Below are 23,440 nucleotides of genomic sequence, written 5' to 3' on the forward strand. Positions count from 1 at the left end.
GGTACAGTACAGGGGGTACAGGTCTATCACTGTGGTACAGTACTGGGGGTACAGGTTGATCACTGTCTATCACTGTGGTACAGTACTGGGGGTACGGGTCTATCACTGTGGTACCGTACTGGGGTTACAGTCTATCACTGTGGTACAGTACTGGGGGTACAGGTCTATCACTGTGGTACAGTACTGGGGGTACAGGTTGATCACTGTCTATCACTGTGGTACAGTACTGGGGGTACAGGTCTATCACTGTGGTACAGTACAGGGGGTACAGGTCTATCACTGTGGTACAGTACTGGGGGTACAGGTTGATCACTGTCTATCACTGTGGTACAGTACTGGGGGTACAGGTCTATCACTGTGGTACAGTACTGGGGGTACAGGTTGATCACTGTCTATCACTGTGGTACAGTACTGGGGGTACAGGTCTATCACTGTGGTACAGTACAGGGGGTACAGGTCTATCACTGTGGTACAGTACTGGGGGTACAGGTTGATCACTGTCTATCACTGTGGTACAGTACTGGGGGTACAGCTCTATCACTGTGGTACAGTACAGGGGGTACAGGTCTATCACTGTGGTACAGTACTGGGGGTACAGGTTGATCACTGTCTAACACTGTGGTACAGCACTGGGGGTACGGGTCTATCACTGTGGTACCGTACTGGGGTTACAGTCTATCACTGTGGTACAGTACCGGAGGTATAGGTCTATCACTGTGGTACAGTACTGGGGGTACAGGTCTATCACTGTGGTACAGTACTGGGGGTACAGGTCTATCACTGTGGTACAGTACTGGGGGTACAGGTTGATCACTGTCTATCACTGTGGTACAGTACTGGGGGTACAGGTCTATCACTGTGGTACAGTACCGGAGGTATAGGTGTTTCACTGTGGTACAGTACTGGGGGTACAGGTCTATCACTGTGGTACAGTACCGGGGGTACGGGTCTATCACTGTCCATCAGTGTGGTACAGTACTGGGGGTACAGGTCTATCACTGTGGTACAGTACTGGGGGGACAGGTCTATCACTGTAGTACAGTACCGGGGGTACGGGTCTATCACTGTCCATCAGTGTGGTACAGTACTGGGGGTACGGGTCTATCACTGTGGTACAGTACTGGGGGTACAGGTCTATCACTGTAGTACAGTACCGGGGGTACGGGTCTATCACTGTCCATCAGTGTGGTACAGTACTGGGAGTACAGGTCTATCACTGCGATCACTGTGGTACAGTACTGGGGGTACAGCTCTATCACTGTGGTACAGTACTGGGGGGACAGGTCTATCACTGTGGTACAGTACTGGGGGTACAGGTCTATCACTGTCTATCACTGTGGTACAGTACTGGGGGTACAGGTCTATCACTGTCTATCACTGTGGTACAGTACTGGGGGTACATGTCTATCACTGTGGTACAGTACTGGGGGTACAGCTCTATCACTGTGGTACAGTACTGGGGTAAAGGTCTATCACTGTCTATCACTGTGGTACAGTACTGGGGGTACAGGTCTATCACTGTCTATCACTGTGGTACAGTACTGGGGGTACATGTCTATCACTGTGGTACAGTACTGGGGGTACAGCTCTATCACTGTGGTACAGTACTGGGGGTACAGCTCTATCACTGTGGTACAGTACTGGGGTAAAGGTCTATCACTGTCTATCACTGTGGTACAGTACTGGGGGTACAGGTCTATCACTCTGGTACAGTACTGGGGGTACAGGTCTATCACTGTCGATCACTGTGGTACAGTACTGGGGGTACAGCTCTATCACTGTGGTACAGTACTGGGGTAAAGGTCTATCACTGTCTATCACTGTGGTACAGTACTGGGGGTACAGGTCTATCACTCTGGTACAGTACTGGGGGTACAGGTCTATCACTGTGGTACAGTACTGGGGGTACGGTTCTATCACTGTCTATCACTGTGGTACAGTACTGGGGGTAAAGGTCTATCACCGTCTATCACTGTGGTACAGTACTGGGGGTACAGGTCTATCACTCTGGTACAGTACTGGGGGTACAGGTCTATCACTCTGGTACAGTACTGGGGGTACAGGTCTATCACTGTGGTACAGTACTGGGGGTACGGTTCTATCACTGTCTATCACTGTGGTACAGTACTGGGGGTACAGGTCTATCACTGTGGTACAGTACTGGGGGTACGGTTCTATCACTGTCTATCACTCTGGTACAGTACTGGGGGTACAGGTCTATCACTGTGGTACAGTACTGGGGGTACAGGTCTATCACTCTGGTACAGTACTGGGGGTACAGGTCTATCACTGTGGTACAGTACTGGGGGTAAAGGTCTATCACCGTCTATCACTGTGGTACAGTACTGGGGGTACAGGTCTATCACTCTGGTACAGTACTGGGGGTACAGGTCTATCACTGTGGTACAGTACTGGGGGTACAGGTCTATCACTCTGGTACAGTACTGGGGGTACAGGTCTATCACTGTGGTACAGTACTGGGGGTACAGGTCTATCACTCTGGTACAGTACTGGGGGTATGGTTCTATCACTGTGGTACAGTACTGGGGGTAAAGGTCTATCACCGTCTATCACTGTGGTACAGTACTGGGGGTACAGGTCTATCACTCTGGTACAGTACTGGGGGTACAGGTCTATCACTCTGGTACAGTACTGGGGGTATGGTTCTATCACTGTGGTACAGTACTGGGGGTAAAGGTCTATCACCGTCTATCACTGTGGTACAGTACTGGGGGTACAGGTCTATCACTGTGGTACAGTACCGGGGGTACGGGTCTATCACTGTCGATCACTGTGGTTCAGTACTGGGGGTACAGCTCTATCACTGTGGTACAGTACTGGGGGTACAGGTCTATCACTGTCTATCACTGTGGCACAGTACTGGGGGCACAGCTCTATCACTGTGGTACAGTACTGGGAGTACAGGTCTATCACTGTGGTACAGTACTGGGGGTACAGCTCTATCACTGTGGTACAGTACTGGGGGTACAGGTCTATCACTGTGGTACAGTACTGGGGGTACAGCTCTATCACTGTGGTACAGTACTGGGGGTACAGGTCTATCACTGTGGTACAGTACTGGGGGTACAGGTCTATCACTGTAGTACAGTACCGGGGGTACAGGTCTATCACTGTCCATCAGTGTGGTACAGTACTGGGGGTACAGGTCTATCACTGTGGTACAGTACTGGGGGTACGGGTCTATCACTGTGGTACAGTACTGGGGGTACGGGTCGATCACTGTGGTACAGTACTGGGGGTACGGGTCGATCACTGTGGTACAGTACTGGGGGTACGGGTCTATCACTGTGGTACAGTACTGGGGGTACGGGTCTATCACTGTGGTACAGTACTGGGGTAAAGGTCTATCACTGTGGTACAGTACTGGGGGTACGGGTCTATCACTGTGGTACAGTACTGGGGGTACGGGTCTATCACTGTGGTACAGTACTGGGGGTACGGGTCTATCACTGTGGTACAGTACTGGGGGTACGGGTCGATCACTGTGGTACAGTACTGGGGGTACAGGTCTATCACTGTGGTACAGTACTGGGGTAAAGGTCTATCACTGTGGTACAGTACTGGGGGTACGGGTCTATCACTGTGGTACAGTACTGGGGGTACGGGTCTATCACTGTGGTACAGTACTGGGGGTACGGGTCTATCACTGTGGTACAGTACTGGGGGTACGGGTCGATCACTGTGGTACAGTACTGGGGGTACAGCTCTATCACTGTGGTACAGTACTGGGGTAAAGGTCTATCACTGTGGTACAGTACTGGGGGTACAGGTCTATCACTGTGGTACAATACTGGGGGTACAGGTCTATCACTGTGGTACAGTACTGAGGGTACGGGTCGATCACTGTGGTACAGTACTGGGGGTACGGGTCTATCACTGTGGTACAGTACTGAGGGTACAGGTCTATCACTGTGGTACAGTACTGAGGGTACGGGTCTATCACTGTGGTACAGTACTGGGGGTACAGGTCTATCACTGTGGTACAGTACTGAGGGTACGGGTCGATCACTGTGGTACAGTACTGGGGGTACGGGTCTATCACTGTGGTACAGTACTGGGGGTACGGGTCTATCACTGTGGTACAGTACTGGGGGTACGGGTCTATCACTGTGGTACAGTACTGGGGGTGCAGGTCGATCACTGTGGTACAGTACTGGGGGTACAGCTCTATCACAGTGGTACAGTACTGGGGTTACAGGTCTATCACTGTTGTACAGTACTGGGGGTACGGGTCTATCGCTGTGGTACAGTACTGGGGGTACAGGTCTATCACTGTGGTACAGTACTGGGGGTACGGGTCTATCACTGTGGTACAGTACTGGGGGTACGGGTCTATCACTGTGGTACAGTACTGGGGGTACGGGTCTATCACTGTGGTACAGTACTGGGGGTGCAGGTCGATCACTGTGGTACAGTACTGGGGGTACAGCTCTATCACAGTGGTACAGTACTGGGGTTACAGGTCTATCACTGTTGTACAGTACTGGGGGTACGGGTCTATCACTGTGGTACAGTACTGGGGGTACAGGTCTATCACTGTGGTACAGTACTGGGGGTACGGGTCTATCACTGTGGTACAGTACTGGGGGTACGGGTCTATCACTGTGGTACAGTACTGGGGGTACGGGTCGATCACTGTGGTACAGTACTGGGGGTACAGCTCTATCACTGTGGTACAGTACTGGGGTAAAGGTCTATCACTGTGGTACAGTACTGGGGGTACAGGTCTATCACTGTGGTACAATACTGGGGGTACAGGTCTATCACTGTGGTACAGTACTGAGGGTACGGGTCGATCACTGTGGTACAGTACTGGGGGTACGGGTCTATCACTGTGGTACAGTACTGAGGGTACAGGTCTATCACTGTGGTACAGTACTGAGGGTACGGGTCTATCACTGTGGTACAGTACTGAGGGTACGGGTCTATCACTGTGGTACAGTACTGGGGGTACAGGTCTATCACTGTGGTACAGTACTGAGGGTACGGGTCGATCACTGTGGTACAGTACTGGGGGTACGGGTCTATCACTGTGGTACAGTACTGGGGGTACGGGTCTATCACTGTGGTACAGTACTGGGGGTACGGGTCTATCACTGTGGTACAGTACTGGGGGTGCAGGTCGATCACTGTGGTACAGTACTGGGGGTACAGCTCTATCACAGTGGTACAGTACAGGGGTTACAGGTCTATCACTGTTGTACAGTACTGGGGGTACGGGTCTATCACTGTGGTACAGTACGGGGGGTACAGGTCTATCACTGTGGTATAGTACTGGGGGTACAGGTCAATCACTGTAGTACAGTACTGGGGGTACAGGTCTATCACTGTGGTACAGTACAGGGGGTACAGGTCTATCACTGTGGTACAGTACTGGGGGTACAGGTTGATCACTGTCTATCACTGTGGTACAGTACTGGGGGTACGGGTCTATCACTGTGGTACCGTACTGGGGTTACAGTCTATCACTGTGGTACAGTACTGGGGGTACAGGTCTATCACTGTGGTACAGTACTGGGGGTACAGGTTGATCACTGTCTATCACTGTGGTACAGTACTGGGGGTACAGGTCTATCACTGTGGTACAGTACAGGGGGTACAGGTCTATCACTGTGGTACAGTACTGGGGGTACAGGTTGATCACTGTCTATCACTGTGGTACAGTACTGGGGGTACAGCTCTATCACTGTGGTACAGTACAGGGGGTACAGGTCTATCACTGTGGTACAGTACTGGGGGTACAGGTTGATCACTGTCTAACACTGTGGTACAGCACTGGGGGTACGGGTCTATCACTGTGGTACCGTACTGGGGTTACAGTCTATCACTGTGGTACAGTACCGGAGGTATAGGTCTATCACTGTGGTACAGTACTGGGGGTACAGGTCTATCACTGTGGTACAGTACTGGGGGTACAGGTCTATCACTGTGGTACAGTACTGGGGGTACAGGTTGATCACTGTCTATCACTGTGGTACAGTACTGGGGGTACAGGTTGATCACTGTCTATCACTGTGGTACAGTACTGGGGGTACGGGTCTATCACTGTGGTACAGTACTGGGGGTACAGGTCTATCACTGTAGTACAGTACCGGGGGTACGGGTCTATCACTGTCCATCAGTGTGGTACAGTACTGGGAGTACAGGTCTATCACTGCGATCACTGTGGTACAGTACTGGGGGTACAGCTCTATCACTGTGGTACAGTACTGGGGGGACAGGTCTATCACTGTGGTACAGTACTGGGGGTACAGGTCTATCACTGTCTATCACTGTGGTACAGTACTGGGGGTACAGGTCTATCACTGTCTATCACTGTGGTACAGTACTGGGGGTACATGTCTATCACTGTGGTACAGTACTGGGGGTACAGCTCTATCACTGTGGTACAGTACTGGGGTAAAGGTCTATCACTGTCTATCACTGTGGTACAGTACTGGGGGTACAGGTCTATCACTGTCTATCACTGTGGTACAGTACTGGGGGTACATGTCTATCACTGTGGTACAGTACTGGGGGTACAGCTCTATCACTGTGGTACAGTACTGGGGGTACAGCTCTATCACTGTGGTACAGTACTGGGGTAAAGGTCTATCACTGTCTATCACTGTGGTACAGTACTGGGGGTACAGGTCTATCACTCTGGTACAGTACTGGGGGTACAGGTCTATCACTGTCGATCACTGTGGTACAGTACTGGGGGTACAGCTCTATCACTGTGGTACAGTACTGGGGTAAAGGTCTATCACTGTCTATCACTGTGGTACAGTACTGGGGGTACAGGTCTATCACTCTGGTACAGTACTGGGGGTACAGGTCTATCACTGTGGTACAGTACTGGGGGTACGGTTCTATCACTGTCTATCACTGTGGTACAGTACTGGGGGTAAAGGTCTATCACCGTCTATCACTGTGGTACAGTACTGGGGGTACAGGTCTATCACTCTGGTACAGTACTGGGGGTACAGGTCTATCACTCTGGTACAGTACTGGGGGTACAGGTCTATCACTGTGGTACAGTACTGGGGGTACGGTTCTATCACTGTCTATCACTGTGGTACAGTACTGGGGGTACAGGTCTATCACTGTGGTACAGTACTGGGGGTACGGTTCTATCACTGTCTATCACTGTGGTACAGTACTGGGGGTACAGGTCTATCACTCTGGTACAGTACTGGGGGTATGGTTCTATCACTGTGGTACAGTACTGGGGGTAAAGGTCTATCACCGTCTATCACTGTGGTACAGTACTGGGGGTACAGGTCTATCACTGTGGTACAGTACCGGGGGTACGGGTCTATCACTGTCGATCACTGTGGTTCAGTACTGGGGGTACAGGTCTATCACTGTGGTACAGTACTGGGGGTACGGTTCTATCACTGTCTATCACTGTGGTACAGTACTGGGGGTACAGGTCTATCACTGTGGTACAGTACTGGGGGTACGGTTCTATCACTGTCTATCACTCTGGTACAGTACTGGGGGTACAGGTCTATCACTGTGGTACAGTACTGGGGGTACAGGTCTATCACTCTGGTACAGTACTGGGGGTACAGGTCTATCACTGTGGTACAGTACTGGGGGTAAAGGTCTATCACCGTCTATCACTGTGGTACAGTACTGGGGGTACAGGTCTATCACTCTGGTACAGTACTGGGGGTACAGGTCTATCACTCTGGTACAGTACTGGGGGTACAGCTCTATCACTGTGGTACAGTACTGGGGTAAAGGTCTATCACTGTCTATCACTGTGGTACAGTACTGGGGGTACAGGTCTATCACTCTGGTACAGTACTGGGGGTACAGGTCTATCACTGTGGTACAGTACTGGGGGTACGGTTCTATCACTGTCTATCACTGTGGTACAGTACTGGGGGTAAAGGTCTATCACCGTCTATCACTGTGGTACAGTACTGGGGGTACAGGTCTATCACTCTGGTACAGTACTGGGGGTACAGGTCTATCACTCTGGTACAGTACTGGGGGTACAGGTCTATCACTGTGGTACAGTACTGGGGGTACGGTTCTATCACTGTCTATCACTGTGGTACAGTACTGGGGGTACAGGTCTATCACTGTGGTACAGTACTGGGGGTACGGTTCTATCACTGTCTATCACTCTGGTACAGTACTGGGGGTACAGGTCTATCACTGTGGTACAGTACTGGGGGTACAGGTCTATCACTCTGGTACAGTACTGGGGGTATGGTTCTATCACTGTGGTACAGTACTGGGGGTAAAGGTCTATCACCGTCTATCACTGTGGTACAGTACTGGGGGTACAGGTCTATCACTGTGGTACAGTACCGGGGGTACGGGTCTATCACTGTCGATCACTGTGGTTCAGTACTGGGGGTACAGGTCTATCACTGTGGTACAGTACTGGGGGTACGGTTCTATCACTGTCTATCACTGTGGTACAGTACTGGGGGTACAGGTCTATCACTGTGGTACAGTACTGGGGGTACGGTTCTATCACTGTCTATCACTCTGGTACAGTACTGGGGGTACAGGTCTATCACTGTGGTACAGTACTGGGGGTACAGGTCTATCACTCTGGTACAGTACTGGGGGTACAGGTCTATCACTGTGGTACAGTACTGGGGGTAAAGGTCTATCACCGTCTATCACTGTGGTACAGTACTGGGGGTACAGGTCTATCACTCTGGTACAGTACTGGGGGTACAGGTCTATCACTCTGGTACAGTACTGGGGGTATGGTTCTATCACTGTGGTACAGTACTGGGGGTAAAGGTCTATCACCGTCTATCACTGTGGTACAGTACTGGGGGTACAGGTCTATCACTGTGGTACAGTACCGGGGGTACGGGTCTATCACTGTCGATCACTGTGGTTCAGTACTGGGGGTACAGCTCTATCACTGTGGTACAGTACTGGGGGTACAGGTCTATCACTGTCTATCACTGTGGCACAGTACTGGGGGCACAGCTCTATCACTGTGGTACAGTACTGGGAGTACAGGTCTATCACTGTGGTACAGTACTGGGGGTACAGCTCTATCACTGTGGTACAGTACTGGGGGTACAGGTCTATCACTGTGGTACAGTACTGGGGGTACAGGTCTATCACTGTAGTACAGTACCGGGGGTACAGGTCTATCACTGTCCATCAGTGTGGTACAGTACTGGGGGTACAGGTCTATCACTGTGGTACAGTACTGGGGGTACGGGTCTATCACTGTGGTACAGTACTGGGGGTACGGGTCGATCACTGTGGTACAGTACTGGGGGTACGGGTCTATCACTGTGGTACAGTACTGGGGGTACGGGTCTATCACTGTGGTACAGTACTGGGGTAAAGGTCTATCACTGTGGTACAGTACTGGGGGTACGGGTCTATCACTGTGGTACAGTACTGGGGGTACGGGTCTATCACTGTGGTACAGTACTGGGGGTACGGGTCTATCACTGTGGTACAGTACTGGGGGTACAGGTCTATCACTGTGGTACAGTACTGGGGTAAAGGTCTATCACTGTGGTACAGTACTGGGGGTACGGGTCTATCACTGTGGTACAGTACTGGGGGTACGGGTCTATCACTGTGGTACAGTACTGGGGGTACGGGTCTATCACTGTGGTACAGTACTGGGGGTACGGGTCGATCACTGTGGTACAGTACTGGGGGTACAGCTCTATCACTGTGGTACAGTACTGGGGTAAAGGTCTATCACTGTGGTACAGTACTGGGGGTACAGGTCTATCACTGTGGTACAATACTGGGGGTACAGGTCTATCACTGTGGTACAGTACTGGGGGTACGGGTCGATCACTGTGGTACAGTACTGGGGGTACGGGTCTATCACTGTGGTACAGTACTGAGGGTACAGGTCTATCACTGTGGTACAGTACTGAGGGTACGGGTCTATCACTGTGGTACAGTACTGAGGGTACGGGTCGATCACTGTGGTACAGTACTGGGGGTACGGGTCTATCACTGTGGTACAGTACTGAGGGTACAGGTCTATCACTGTGGTACAGTACTGAGGGTACGGGTCTATCACTGTGGTACAGTACTGGGGGTACGGGTCGATCACTGTGGTACAGTACTGGGGGTACGGGTCTATCACTGTGGTACAGTACTGAGGGTACGGGTCGATCACTGTGGTACAGTACTGGGGGTACGGGTCTATCACTGTGGTACAGTACTGGGGGTACGGGTCTATCACTGTGGTACAGTACTGGGGGTACGGGTCTATCACTGTGGTACAGTACTGGGGGTGCAGGTCGATCACTGTGGTACAGTACTGGGGGTACAGCTCTATCACAGTGGTACAGTACTGGGGTTACAGGTCTATCACTGTTGTACAGTACTGGGGGTACGGGTCTATCACTGTGGTACAGTACTGGGGGTACAGGTCTATCACTGTGGTACAGTACTGGGGGTACGGGTCTATCACTGTGGTACAGTACTGGGGGTACGGGTCTATCACTGTGGAACAGTACTGGGGGTACGGGTCGATCACTGTGGTACAGTACTGGGGGTACAGCTCTATCACTGTGGTACAGTACTGGGGTAAAGGTCTATCACTGTGGTACAGTACTGGGGGTACAGGTCTATCACTGTGGTACAATACTGGGGGTACAGGTCTATCACTGTGGTACAGTACTGAGGGTACGGGTCGATCACTGTGGTACAGTACTGGGGGTACGGGTCTATCACTGTGGTACAGTACTGAGGGTACAGGTCTATCACTGTGGTACAGTACTGAGGGTACGGGTCTATCACTGTGGTACAGTACTGAGGGTACGGGTCTATCACTGTGGTACAGTACTGGGGGTACAGGTCTATCACTGTGGTACAGTACTGAGGGTACGGGTCGATCACTGTGGTACAGTACTGGGGGTACGGGTCTATCACTGTGGTACAGTACTGGGGGTACGGGTCTATCACTGTGGTACAGTACTGGGGGTACGGGTCTATCACTGTGGTACAGTACTGGGGGTGCAGGTCGATCACTGTGGTACAGTACTGGGGGTACAGCTCTATCACAGTGGTACAGTACTGGGGTTACAGGTCTATCACTGTTGTACAGTACTGGGGGTACGGGTCTATCACTGTGGTACAGTACGGGGGGTACAGGTCTATCACTGTGGTATAGTACTGGGGGTACAGGTCAATCACTGTAGTACAGTACTGGGGGTACAGGTCTATCACTGTGGTACAGTACAGGGGGTACAGGTCTATCACTGTGGTACAGTACTGGGGGTACAGGTTGATCACTGTCTATCACTGTGGTACAGTACTGGGGGTACGGGTCTATCACTGTGGTACCGTACTGGGGTTACAGTCTATCACTGTGGTACAGTACTGGGGGTACAGGTCTATCACTGTGGTACAGTACTGGGGGTACAGGTTGATCACTGTCTATCACTGTGGTACAGTACTGGGGGTACAGGTCTATCACTGTGGTACAGTACAGGGGGTACAGGTCTATCACTGTGGTACAGTACTGGGGGTACAGGTTGATCACTGTCTATCACTGTGGTACAGTACTGGGGGTACAGCTCTATCACTGTGGTACAGTACAGGGGGTACAGGTCTATCACTGTGGTACAGTACTGGGGGTACAGGTTGATCACTGTCTAACACTGTGGTACAGCACTGGGGGTACGGGTCTATCACTGTGGTACCGTACTGGGGTTACAGTCTATCACTGTGGTACAGTACCGGAGGTATAGGTCTATCACTGTGGTACAGTACTGGGGGTACAGGTCTATCACTGTGGTACAGTACTGGGGGTACAGGTTGATCACTGTCTATCACTGTGGTACAGTACTGGGGGTACAGGTTGATCACTGTCTATCACTGTGGTACAGTACTGGGGGTACAGGTCTATCACTGTGGTACAGTACTGGGGGTACAGGTTGATCACTGTCTATCACTGTGGTACAGTACTGGGGGTACAGGTCTATCACTGTGGTACAGTACAGGGGGTACAGGTCTATCACTGTGGTACAGTACTGGGGGTACAGGTTGATCACTGTCTATCACTGTGGTACAGTACTGGGGGTACAGCTCTATCACTGTGGTACAGTACAGGGGGTACAGGTCTATCACTGTGGTACAGTACTGGGGGTACAGGTTGATCACTGTCTAACACTGTGGTACAGCACTGGGGGTACGGGTCTATCACTGTGGTACCGTACTGGGGTTACAGTCTATCACTGTGGTACAGTACCGGAGGTATAGGTCTATCACTGTGGTACAGTACTGGGGGTACAGGTCTATCACTGTGGTACAGTACTGGGGGTACAGGTCTATCACTGTGGTACAGTACTGGGGGTACAGGTTGATCACTGTCTATCACTGTGGTACAGTACTGGGGGTACAGGTCTATCACTGTGGTACAGTACCGGAGGTATAGGTCTATCACTGTGGTACAGTACTGGGGGTACAGGTCTATCACTGTCTATCACTGTGGTACAGTACTGGGGGTACAGGTCTATCACTGTAGTACAGTACCGGGGGTACGGGTCTATCACTGTCCATCAGTGTGGTACAGTACTGGGGGTACGGGTCTATCACTGTGGTACAGTACTGGGGGTACAGGTCTATCACTGTAGTACAGTACCGGGGGTACGGGTCTATCACTGTCCATCAGTGTGGTACAGTACTGGGAGTACAGGTCTATCACTGCGATCACTGTGGTACAGTACTGGGGGTACAGCTCTATCACTGTGGTACAGTACTGGGGGGACAGGTCTATCACTGTGGTACAGTACTGGGGGGACAGGTCTATCACTGTAGTACAGTACCGGGGGTACGGGTCTATCACTGTCCATCAGTGTGGTACAGTACTGGGGGTACGGGTCTATCACTGTGGTACAGTACTGGGGGTACAGGTCTATCACTGTAGTACAGTACCGGGGGTACGGGTCTATCACTGTCCATCAGTGTGGTACAGTACTGGGGGTACAGGTCTATCACTGTGGTACAGTACTGGGGGGACAGGTCTATCACTGTAGTACAGTACCGGGGGTACGGGTCTATCACTGTCCATCAGTGTGGTACAGTACTGGGGGTACGGGTCTATCACTGTGGTACAGTACTGGGGGTACAGGTCTATCACTGTAGTACAGTACCGGGGGTACGGGTCTATCACTGTCCATCAGTGTGGTACAGTACTGGGAGTACAGGTCTATCACTGCGATCACTGTGGTACAGTACTGGGGGTACAGCTCTATCACTGTGGTACAGTACTGGGGGGACAGGTCTATCACTGTGGTACAGTACTGGGGGTACAGGTCTATCACTGTCTATCACTGTGGTACAGTACTGGGGGTACAGGTCTATCACTGTCTATCACTGTGGTACAGTACTGGGGGTACATGTCTATCACTGTGGTACAGTACTGGGGGTACAGCTCTATCACTGTGGTACAGTACTGGGGTTACAGCTCTATCACTGTGGTACAGTACTGGGGTAAAGGTCTATCACTGTCTATCACTGTGGTACAGTACTGGGGGTACAGGTCTATCACTCTGGTACAGTACTGGGGGTACAGGTCTATCACTGTCGATCACTGTGGTACAGTACTGGGGGTACAGCTCTATCACTGTGGAACAGTACTGGGGTAAAGGTCTATCACTGTCTATCACTGTGGTACAGTACTGGGGGTACAGGTCTATCACTCTGGTACAGTACTGGGGGTACAGGTCTATCACTGTGGTACAGTACTGGGGGGACAGGTCTATCACTGTGGTACAGTACTGGGGGTACAGGTCTATCACTCTGGTACAGTACTGGGGGTACAGGTCTATCACTGTGGTACAGTACTGGGGGGACAGGTCTATCACTGTAGTACAGTACTGGGGGTACAGGTCTATCACTGTGGTACAGTACTGGGGGTACGGGTCTATCACTGTGGTACAGTACTGGGGGTACGGTTCTATCACTGTCTATCACTGTGGTACAGTACTGGGGGTACAGGTCTATCACTGTGGTACAGTACTGGGGGTACAGCTCTATCACTGTGGTACAGTACTGGGGGTAAAGGTCTATCACCGTCTATCACTGTGGTACAGTACTGGGGGTACAGGTCTATCACTCTGGTACAGTACTGGGGGTACAGGTCTATCACTCTGGTACAGTACTGGGGGTATGGTTCTATCACTGTCTATCACTGTGGTACAGTACCGGGGGTACGGGTCTATCACTGTCGATCACTGTGGTTCAGTACTGGGGGTACAGCTCTATCACTGTGGTACAGTACTGGGGGTACAGGTCTATCACTGTCTATCACTGTGGCACAGTACTGGGGGCACAGCTCTATCACTGTGGTACAGTACTGGGAGTACAGGTCTATCACTGTGGTACAGTACTGGGGGTACAGCTCTATCACTGTGGTACAGTACTGGGGGTACAGGTCTATCACTGTGGTACAGTACTGGGGGTACAGGTCTATCACTGTAGTACAGTACCGGGGGTACAGGTCTATCACTGTCCATCAGTGTGGTACAGTACTGGGGGTACAGGTCTATCACTGTGGTACAGTACTGGGGGTACAGGTCTATCACTGTGGTACAGTACTGGGGGTACAGGTCTATCACTGTGGTACAGTACTGGGGGTACAGGTCTATCACTGTCTATCACTGTGGTACAGTACTGGGGGTACAGGACTATCACTGTGGTACAGTACTGGGGATACAGGTCTATCACTGTCTATCACTGTGGTACAGTACTGGGGGTACAGGTCTATCACTGTGGTACAGTACTGGGGGTACAGGTCTATCACTGTGGTACAGTACTGGGGGTACAGGTCTATCACTGTGGTACAGTACTGGGGGTACGGGTCTATCACTGCGGTACAGTACTGGGCGTACAGGTCTATCACTGTGGTACAGTACTGGGGGTACAGGTCTATCACTGTGGTACAGTACTGGGGGTACAGGTCTATCACTGTGGTACAGTACTGGGGGTACATGTCTATCACTGTGGTACAGTACTGGGGGTACAGGTCTATCACTGTTGTACAGTACTGGGGGTACAGGTCTATCACTGTGGTACAGTACTGGGCGTACAGGTCTATCACTGTGGTACAGTACTGGGGGTACAGGTCTATCACTGTGGTACAGTACTGGGGGTACAGGTCTATCACTGTGGTACAGTACTGGGGGTACAGGTCTATCACTGTGGTACAGTACTGGGGGTACAGGTCTATCACTGTGGTACAGTACTGGGCGTACAGGTCTATCACTGTGGTACAGTACTGGGGGTACAGGTCTATCACTGTGGTACAGTACTGGGGGTACAGGTCTATCACTGTGGTACAGTACTGGGGGTACAGGTCTATCACTGTGGTACAGTACTGGGGGTACAGGTCTATCACTGTGGTACAGTACTGGGGGTACAGGTCTCACTGTGGTACAGTACTGGGGGTGCAGGTCTATCACTGTGGTACAGTACTGGGCGTACAGGTCTATCACTGTGGTACAGTACTGGGGGTACAGGTCTATCACTGTGGTACAGTACTGGGCGTACAGGTCTATCACTGTGGTACAGTACTGGGAGTACAGGTCTATCACTGTCGATCACTGTGGTACAGTACTGGGGGTACAGCTCTATCACTGTGGTACAGTACTGGGGTAAAGGTCTATCACTGCGGTACAGTACTGGGGGTACGGGTCTATCACTGTGGTACAGTACTGGGGGTACGGGTCTATCACTGTGGTACAGTACTGGGGGTACGGGTCTATCACTGTGGTACAGTACTGGGGGTGCAGGTCGATCACTGTGGTACAGTACTGGGGGTACAGCTCTATCACTGTGGTACAGTACTGGGGTAAAGGTCTATCACTGTGGTACAGTACTGGGGGTACAGGTCTATCACTGTGGTACAGTACTGGGGGTACAGGTCTATCACTGTGGTACAGTACTGGGGGTACGGGTCTATCACTGTGGTACAGTACTGGGGGTACGGGTCTATCACTGTGGTACAGTACTGGGGGTACGGGTCTATCACTGTGGTACAGTACTGGGGGTACGGGTCTATCACTGTGGTACAGTACTGGGGGTACGGGTCGATCACTGTGGTACAGTACTGGGGGTACAGGTCTATCACTGTGGTACAGTACTGGGGGTACAGGTCTATCACTGTGGTACAGTACTGGGGGTACAGGTCTATCACTGTTGTACAGTACTGGGGGTACAGGTCTATCACTGTGGTACAGTACTGGGCGTACAGGTCTATCACTGTGGTACAGTACTGGGCGTACAGGTCTATCACTGTGGTACAGTACTGGGCGTACAGGTCTATCACTGTGGTACAGTACTGGGCGTACAGGTCTATCACTGTGGTACAGTACTGGGAGTACAGGTCTATCACTGTGGTACAGTACTGGGAGTACAGGTCTATCACTGTCGATCACTGTGGTACAGTACTGGGGGTACAGCTCTGTCACTGTGGTACAGTACTGGGGGTGCAGGTCTATCACTGTGGTACAGTACTGGGCGTACAGGTCTATCACTGTGGTACAGTACTGGGCGTACAGGTCTATCACTGTGGTACAGTACTGGGAGTACAGGTCTATCACTGTGGTACAGTACTGGGAGTACAGGTCTATCACTGTCGATCACTGTGGTACAGTACTGGGGGTACAGCTCTGTCACTGTGGTACAGTACTGGGGGTGCAGGTCTATCACTGTGGTACAGTACTGGGCGTACAGGTCTATCACTGTGGTACAGTACTGGGCGTACAGGTCTATCACTGTGGTACAGTACTGGGAGTACAGGTCTATCACTGTGGTACAGTACTGGGGGTACAGCTCTATCACTGTGGTACAGTACTGGGGTAAAGGTCTATCACTGTGGTACAGTACTGGGGGTACAGGTCTATCACTGTGGTACAGTACTGGGGGTACAGGTCTATCACTGTGGTACAGTACTGGGCGTACAGGTCTATCACTGTGGTACAGTACTGGGAGTACAGGTCTATCACTGTGGTACAGTACTGGGAGTACAGGTCTATCACTGTGGTACAGTACTGGGGGTACAGCTCTATCACTGTGGTACAGTACTGGGGGTACAGGTCTATCACTGTGGTACAGTACTGGGAGTACAGGTCTATCACTGTCGATCACTGTGGTACAGTACTGGGGTAAAGGTCTATCACTGTGGTACAGTACTGGGGGTACAGGTCTATCACTGTGGTACAGTACTGGGGGTACAGGTCTATCACTGTGGTACAGTACTGGGCGTACAGGTCTATCACTGTGGTACAGTACTGGGAGTACAGGTCTATCACTGTCGATCACTGTGGTACAGTACTGGGCGTACAGGTCTATCACTGTGGTACAGTACTGGGAGTACAGGTCTATCACTGTCGATCACTGTGGTACAGTACTGGGGGTACAGCTCTATCACTGTGGTACAGTACTGGGGTAAAGGTCTATCACTGCGGTACAGTACTGGGGGTACGGGTCTATCACTGTGGTACAGTACTGGGGGTACGGGTCTATCACTGTGGTACAGTACTGGGGGTGCAGGTCGATCACTGTGGTACAGTACTGGGGGTACAGCTCTATCACTGTGGTACAGTACTGGGGTAAAGGTCTATCACTGTGGTACAGTACTGGGGGTACAGGTCTATCACTGTGGTACAGTACTGAGGGTACGGGTCTATCACTGTGGTACAGTACTGGGGGTACGGGTCTATCACTGTGGTACAGTACTGGGGGTACGGGTCTATCACTGTGGTACAGTACTGAGGGTACGGGTCGATCACTGTGGTACAGTACTGGGGGTACAGGTCTATCACTGTGGTACAGTACTGGGGGTACAGGTCTATCACTGTGGTACAGTACTGGGGGTACAGGTCTATCACTGTTGTACAGTACTGGGGGTACAGGTCTATCACTGTGGTACAGTACTGGGCGTACAGGTCTATCACTGTGGTACAGTACTGGGGGTACAGGTCTATCACTGTGGTACAGTACTGGGGGTACAGCTCTATCACTGTGGTACAGTACTGGGGGTGCAGGTCTATCACTGTGGTACAGTACTGGGCGTACAGGTCTATCACTGTGGTACAGTACTGGGGGTACAGCTCTATCACTGTGGTACAGTACTGGGGGTGCAGGTCTATCACTGTGGTACAGTACTGGGCGTACAGGTCTATCACTGTGGTACAGTACTGGGCGTACAGGTCTATCACTGTGGTACAGTACTGGGAGTACAGGTCTATCACTGTGGTACAGTACTGGGAGTACAGGTCTATCACTGTGGTACAGTACTGGGGGTACAGCTCTATCACTGTGGTACAGTACTGGGGTAAAGGTCTATCACTGTGGTACAGTACTGGGGGTACAGGTCTATCACTGTGGTACAGTACTGGGGGTACAGGTCTATCACTGTGGTACAGTACTGGGCGTACAGGTCTATCACTGTGGTACAGTACTGGGAGTACAGGTCTATCACTGTGGTACAGTACTGGGAGTACAGGTCTATCACTGTGGTACAGTACTGGGGGTACAGCTCTATCACTGTGGTACAGTACTGGGGTAAAGGTCTATCACTGTGGTACAGTACTGGGGGTACAGGTCTATCACTGTGGTACAGTACTGGGGGTACAGGTCTATCACTGTGGTACAGTACTGGGCGTACAGGTCTATCACTGTGGTACAGTACTGGGAGTACAGGTCTATCACTGTCGATCACTGTGGTACAGTACTGGGGGTACAGGTCTATCACTGTGGTACAGTACTGGGGGTACGGGTCTATCACTGTGGTACAGTACTGGGGGTACGGGTCTATCACTGTGGTACAGTACTGGGGGTGCAGGTCGATCACTGTGGTACAGTACTGGGGGTACAGCTCTATCACTGTGGTACAGTACTGGGGTAAAGGTCTATCACTGTGGTACAGTACTGGGGGTACAGGTCTATCACTGTGGTACAGTACTGGGGGTACAGGTCTATCACTGTGGTACAGTACTGAGGGTACGGGTCTATCACTGTGGTACAGTACTGGGGGTACGGGTCTATCACTGTGGTACAGTACTGAGGGTACGGGTCGATCACTGTGGTACAGTACTGGGGGTACAGGTCTATCACTGTGGTACAGTACTGAGGGTACGGGTCGATCACTGTGGTGCAGTACTGGGGGTACGGGTCTATCACTGTGGTACAGTACTGAGGGTACGGGTCGATCACTGTGGTACAGTACTGGGGGTACGGGTCTATCACTGTGGTACAGTACTGGGGGTACGGGTCTATCACTGTGGTACAGTACTGGGGGTGCAGGTCGATCACTGTGGTACAGTACTGGGGGGACAGCTCTATCACAGTGGTACAGTACTGGGGTTACAGGTCTATCACTGTGGTACAGTACTGGGGGTACAGGTTGATCACTGTGGTATAGTACTGGGGGTACAGGTCAATCACTGTGGTACAGTACAGGGGGGACAGGTCTATCACTGTGGTACAGTACTGGGGGTACAGGTTGATCACTGTCTATCACTGTGGTACAGCACTGGGGGTACGGGTCTATCACTGTGGTACCGTACTGGGGTTACAGTCTATCACTGTGGTACAGTACTGGGGGTACAGGTCTATCACTGTGGTACAGTACTTGGGGTACAGGTTGATCACTGTCTATCACTGTGGTACAGTACTGGGGGTACAGGTCTATCACTGTGGTACAGTACCGGAGGTATAGGTCTATCACTGTGGTACAGTACTGGGGGTACAGGTCTATCACTGTGGTACAGTACCGGGGGTACGGGTCTATCACTGTCCATCAGTGTGGTACAGTACTGGGGGTACAGGTCTATCACTGTGGTACAGTACTGGGGGGACAGGTCTATCACTGTAGTACAGTACCGGGGGTACGGATCTATCACTGTCCATCAGTGTGGTACAGTACTGGGGGTACGGGTCTATCACTGTGGTACAGTACTGGGGGTACAGGTCTATCACTGTAGTACAGTACCGGGGGTACGGGTCTATCACTGTCCATCAGTGTGGTACAGTACTGGGAGTACAGGTCTATCACTGCGATCACTGTGGTACAGTACTGGGGGTACAGCTCTATCACTGTGGTACAGTACTGGGGGGACAGGTCTATCACTGTGGTACAGTACTGGGAGTACAGGTCTATCACTGTCTATCACTGTGGTACAGTACTGGGGGTACAGGTCTATCACTGTCTATCACTGTGGTACAGTACTGGGGGTACATGTCTATCACTGTGGTACAGTACTGGGGGTACAGCTCTATCACTGTGGTACAGTACTGGGGGTACAGCTCTATCACTGTGGTACAGTACTGGGAGTACAGGTCTATCACTGTCGATCACTGTGGTACAGTACTGGGGGTACAGCTCTATCACTGTGGTACAGTACTGGGGTAAAGGTCTATCACTGTCTATCACTGTGGTACAGTACTGGGGGTACAGGTCTATCACTCTGGTACAGTACTGGGGGTACAGGTCTATCACTGTGGTGCAGTACTGGGGGTACGGTTCTATCACTGTCTATCACTGTGGTACAGTACTGGGGGTACAGGTCTATCACTGTGGTACAGTACTGGGGGTACAGCTCTATCACTGTGGTACAGTACCGGGGGTACGGGTCTATCACTGTCGATCACTGTGGTTCAGTACTGGGGGTACAGCTCTATCACTGTGGTACAGTACTGGGGGTACAGGTCTATCACTGTCTATCACTGTGGCACAGTACTGGGGGCACAGCTCTATCACTGTGGTACAGTACTGGGAGTACAGGTCTATCACTGTGGTACAGTACTGGGGGTACAGGTCTATCACTGTGGTACAGTACTGGGGGTACAGGTCTATCACTGTGGTACAGTACTGGGGGTACAGGTCTATCACTGTAGTACAGTACCGGGGGTACAGGTCTATCACTGTCCATCAGTGTGGTACAGTACTGGGGGTACAGGTCTATCACTGTGGTACAGTACTGGGGGTACAGGTCTATCACTGTGGTACAGTACTGGGGTACAGGTCTATCACTGTGGTACAGTACTGGGGGTACAGGTCTATCACTGTCTATCACTGTGGTACAGTACTGGGGGTACAGGTCTATCACTGTGGTACAGTACTGGGGGTACAGGTCTATCACTGTCGATCACTGTGGTACAGTACTGGGGGTACAGCTCTATCACTGTGGTACAGTACTGGGGGTACAGGTTGATCACTGTGGTACAGTACTGGGGGTACAGGTTGATCACTGTCTATCACTGTGGTACAGCACTGGGGGTACGGGTCTATCACTGTGGTACAGTACAGGGGGTACAGGTCTACCACTGTGGTACAGTACTGGGGGTACAGGTCTATCACTGTGGTACAGTACTGGGGGTACGGGTCTATCACTGTGGTACAGTACTGGGGGTACGGGTCTATCACTGTGGTACAGTACTGGGGGTACAGGTCTATCACTGTGGTACAGTACTGGGGGTACAGGTCTATCACTGTGGTACAGTACTGGGGGTACGGGTCTATCACTGTGGTACAGTACTGGGGGTACGGGTCTATCACTGTGGTACAGTACTGGGGGTACGGGTCTATCACTGTGGTACAGTACTGGGGGTACGGGTCGATCACTGTGGTACAGTACTGGGGGTACGGGTCTATCACTGTGGTACAGTACTGGGGGTACGGGTCTATCACTGTGGTACAGTACTGGGGGTACGGGTCTATCACTGTGGTACAGTACTGGGGGTGCAGGTCGATCACTGTGGTACAGTACTGGGGGTACAGCTCTATCACTGTGGTACAGTACTGGGGTTACAGGTCAATCACTGTGGTACAGTACAGGGGGTACAGGTCTATCACTGTGGTACAGTACAGGGGGTACAGGTCTATCACTGTGGTACAGTACAGGGGGTACAGGTCTATCACTGTGGTACAGTACTGGGGGTACAGGTCTATCACTGTGGTACAGTACTGGGGGTACAGGTTGATCACTGTCTATCACTGTGGTACAGCACTGGGGGTACGGGTCTATCACTGTGGTACATTACTGGGGGTACAGGTCTATCACTGTGGTACATTACTGGGGGTACAGGTTGATCACTGTCTATCACTGTGGTACAGCACTGGGGGTACGGGTCTATCACTGTGGTACCGTACTGGGGTTACAGTCTATCACTGTGGTACAGTACTGGGGGTACAGGTCTATCACTGTGGTACAGTACAGGGGGTACAGGTCTATCACTGTGGTACAGTACTGGGGGTACAGGTCTATCACTGTGGTACAGTACTGGGGGTACAGGTCTATCACTTTCTATCACTGTGGTACAGTACTGGGGGTACAGGTCTATCACTGTGGTACAGTACTGGGGGTACAGGTCTATCACTGTGGTACAGTACTGGGGGTACAGGTCTATCACTGTGGTACAGTACTGGGGGTACAGGTCTATCACTGTGGTACAGTACTGGGGGTACAGGTCTATCACTGTGGTACAGTACTGGGGGTACAGGTCTATCACTGTGGGACAGTACTGGGGGTACAGGTCTATCACTGTGGGACAGTACTGGGGGTACAGGTCTATCACTGTGGTACAGTACTGGGGGTACAGGTCTATCACTGTGGTACAGTACATGGGGGTACAGATCTGTCACTGTCTATCACTGTGGTACAGTACTGGGGGTACAGGTCTATCACTGTGCTACGGTACTGGGGGTACAGGTCTATCACTGTGGTACAGTACTGGGGGTACAGGTCTATCACTGTGGTACAGTACTGGGGGCACAGGTCTATCACTGTCTATCACTGTGGTACAGTACTGGGGTTACAGGTCTATCACTGTGGTACAGTACTGGGGGTACAGGTCTATCACTGTGGTACAGTACTGGGGGTACAGGTCTATCACTGTGGTACAGTACTGGGGGTACAGGTCTATCACTGTGGTACAGTACTGGGGGTACAGGTCTATCACTGTGGTACAGTACTGTGGGTACAGGTCTATCACTGTCTATCACTGTGGTACAGTACTGGGGGTACAGGTCTATCACTGTGGTACAGTACTGGGGGTACAGGTCTATCACTGTGGTACAGTACTGGGGGTACAGGTCTATCACTGTGGTACAGTACTGGCGGTACAGGTCTATCACTGTGGTACAGTACTGGGGGTACAGGTCAATCACTGTGGTACAGTACTGGGGGTACGGTTCTATCACTGTGGTACAGTACTGGGAGTACAGGTCCATCACTGTCGATCACTGTGGTACAGTACTGGGGGTACAGCTCTATCACTGTGGTACAGTACTGGGAGTACAGGTCTATCACTGTGGTACAGTACTGGGAGTACAGGTCTATCACTGTCTATCACTGTGGTACAGTACTGGGGGTACGGGTCTATCACTGTGGTACAGTACTGGGAGTACAGGTCTATCACTGTCTATCACTGTGGTACAGTACTGGGGGTACAGGTCTATCAC

This window comes from Heterodontus francisci, unplaced genomic scaffold (genome assembly GCF_036365525.1).
Source record: "Heterodontus francisci isolate sHetFra1 unplaced genomic scaffold, sHetFra1.hap1 HAP1_SCAFFOLD_480, whole genome shotgun sequence".
Taxonomy (NCBI): Eukaryota; Metazoa; Chordata; class Chondrichthyes; order Heterodontiformes; family Heterodontidae; genus Heterodontus; species Heterodontus francisci.